We start from the raw sequence: 3,568 nt of genomic DNA on the forward strand, positions 1-3,568 counted from the left end.
GCAACAATATCCTGTCATGTGACCTCTTTGTTCCATACTGTATATATATATATATATATCTGTGTCGGTGTGAAATACTTGTACCCGATGATGACAAAACGTTGTACATTTGCTGCTATGTAAAACTTGTATTAAATAGTTTCTTCATTACCCATTCAAGCCGTTTCCAGCATTATCACATGTTTAATCTATTGTACAGATGAAGAGAGGTGATTTGTAATCCAGGTTGTTAGTGTGCAACCACCTGTTTAACCTGTTGCACAAATGAAGAGAGGTAGATTGCAATCTACGTTGTTAGTATGCAACCACATGCTTAATCTATTGTACAGATAAAAAGAGGTTGTTAGTGTGCAACCACATGTTTAATCTATAGCCAATTTCACAGAGAGTTCAGGAATCATCGGCGATTCTAGGAAAATAGTCACATGGCGACTTGTCAAGTGACTATATCAACCAATGAAATGCTGGAAGAAAATAAAAATAAACAATGGTGAGCACTGCACATGCTGGACCAAGCACTTCAAATTCTTTTTGTGAAATAAAGGACGCTTATTTATCGGAAAACTTACCAGAAACAACATGTAAATTTAATATATCAACAACTGTTACGTACTTTCTCTAAGCTCATGCTGACTTCGGGTCAATCCGGGAAGTTTCGTATGAACTGTTTATTTACTGACATCTACAAATAAGCGCTTTTGTTAGGCTGGAATCTAAGTCAAACTTAAAACTTTTCTTATCAAAATTTATAAAGAGTAATTTCCGTTAAATTTCGTACTTCTCGGAGGGGTGGTTTATTCTGGGACGTGAAATGAGCCACATTTTCATTCCGGCTTGGTGCAATAATGCAACATTAAATATTATTTTTTAAATTATATGAATTTCTTCAATAAAAGTAAATTTTATAATCAAACACATGATTAAACATAGTTCTATGTTTATGCAAGAATTGTAATTTTAACATTAGATATGCTATAGCTACGTATCTTTGATTTATAATCCCCCTTAATGTAAATAGTCATAATAGACCTACAGGTAGAATAACTTTTTTTAAATATGGAAAAAAAAATCATACCATTGATTGTCGCACCTTGTTTCCCCAAATGAGTTACAAAGTGTACCAGATTATCGGCTGCAATTACCTTGTTTCCCCCAAATGAGTTACAAAGTGTACCAGATTATCGGCTGCAATTACCTTGTTTCCCCAAATGAGTTACAAAGTGTACCAGATTATCGGCTGCAATGACCTTGTTTCCCCAAATGAGTTACAAAGTGTACCAGATTATCGGCTGCAATTACCTTGTTTCCCCAAATGAGTTACAAAGTGTACCAGATTATCGGCTGCAATTACCTTGTTTCCCCAAATGAGTTACAAAGTGTACCAGATTATCGGCTGCAATTCTTCTCTCATAATCTGTAAAAAGAAAAAAACAAAACTTGAGGATTCACTTCCCTAAAATTTTCAGGATACAAACAATAATTACTTTGATCAGATGTCATGCCTGGTACGTAACTAGTTGGGTGCAAGAAATGCGAAAACGTAAGCAATTTCTTCATGGAAACAATGTATAAGTTCGCATATCTTGTTTCAAAAAATACTATACACAACGTTCTTGGAATGTTTACAGTAGGAAATAGCTCCGTGTTTTGATGTCTTTCATTGTTTCGTTGGGCCAGGCATGGCCAGGTGGTTAAGGCGCTCGTCTCGCAATCTGAGGGTCGCGGGTTCGAATCCCCACCAAACATGCTCGCCCTTTCAGCCGTGGGGGCGTTATAATATGACGGTCAATCCCACTATTCGTTGGTAAAAGAGTAGCCCAAGAGTTGGCGGTGGGTGGTGATAACTAGCTGCATTCTCTCTAGTCTTACACTGCTAAATTAGGGACAGCTAGCGCAGATAGCCCTCGTGTAGCTTTGCGCGAAATTCAAAACAAACAAACTGTTTCGTTGTCACTTTAGAGATCTCATTTTGTGTCATTCCAGCACGCAATGGCCACTCTTTACACAAAGTTACATAACTTATAGGCAGATGATGAAACTGACCATTCGTCCCAATGTATGATTTATTTTTGCAACCTTTCACTAAGCAAGACTGAGGCAGTTTTTGTCGATTAATTTAACCGTGTGTACATTCCGTCATTAAACAATGTTAACTACACGTGTGATCCTGTTTACTTAAAATTGTACATGTTACTCCAGCATCTGATTAGTCAAGCTATCTTATCGTCAATTTCCGCAGCAATCCTGCAGATTTCTGTATGAAATTGGCTATTGTACAGATGAAGAAAGGTAATTTGTAATACGGATTGTTGGTGTGCAACCACATGTTTAATTCATTGTACAGATGAAGAGAGGTGATTTGTAATCCCGGTTGTTTGTGTGTAGCTACATGTTTAATTCATTGTACAGATGAAGAGAGGTGATTTGTAATCCCGGTTGTTTGTGTGTAGCTACATGTTTAATTCACTGTACAGATGAAGAGAGGTGCTTTGTAATCCCGGTTGTTTGTGGGTACACAAACAACCGGGATTACAAATCACCTCTCTTCATCTGTACAATGAATTAAACATGTAGCTGATTACAAATCACCTCTCTTCATCTGTACAATGAATTAAACATGTAGCTACACACTAACAACCTAGATTACAAATCACCTCTCTTTATCTGTACAATGAATTAAACATGTAGCTACACATTAACAATCTAGATTACAAATCACCTCTCTTTATCTGTACAATGAATTAAACATGTAGCTACACACTAACAACCTAGATTACAAATCACCTCTCTTCATCTGTACAACCTAGATTACAAATCACCTCTCTTCATCTGTACAATGAATTAAACATGTAGTTACACACTAACAACCTAGATTACACATCACCTCTCTTTATCTGTACAATGAATTAAACATGTAGCTACACATTAACAATCTAGATTACAAATCACCTCTCTTTATCTGTACAATGAATTAAACATGTAACTACACACAAACAACCTAGATTACACATCACCTCTCTTTATCTGTACAATGAATTATACATGTAGCTACACACTAACAACCTAGATTACAAATCACCTCCCTTTATCTGTACAATGAATTAAACATGTAGTTGCTAGGTTGCTAGTGTGCAACCACATGTTTAACCTATTGTAGAAGTAAAGATTTCAATTAACTGCCGATGTTATGATTTAAGGTAGTCTATGTTTCAAATCATGGCATGTTGTTAACTATAACTTATATGCTATAATTGGCCTTTACCGATTGAATGGTTTTCTAAGTAAAGTATTTTACTATCATAAGCTAAACCACTTACTAAGTAGGAGCTAGTGTAATGACGAACCATCTTAATAAGAACTTAAAATTCAAAAACACCTAAAATGGAACAGAAAAAATGAATCATTTATACCAGGGGATACTGGTAGAAAAATAAGTACTATAATAGCAGAACATGGACATGCTCCGTCACATGTCTACCAACATGTTCAGGCTGTAATACTATCTACATAGGGGATACTGGTAGAAACATGAGTAGTAGAATAGCAGAACATGGACATGCTCCGTCAC

This window comes from Limulus polyphemus, unplaced genomic scaffold, assembly GCF_000517525.1.
Source record: "Limulus polyphemus unplaced genomic scaffold, Limulus_polyphemus-2.1.2 Scaffold916, whole genome shotgun sequence".
Classification (NCBI taxonomy): Eukaryota; Metazoa; Arthropoda; class Merostomata; order Xiphosura; family Limulidae; genus Limulus; species Limulus polyphemus.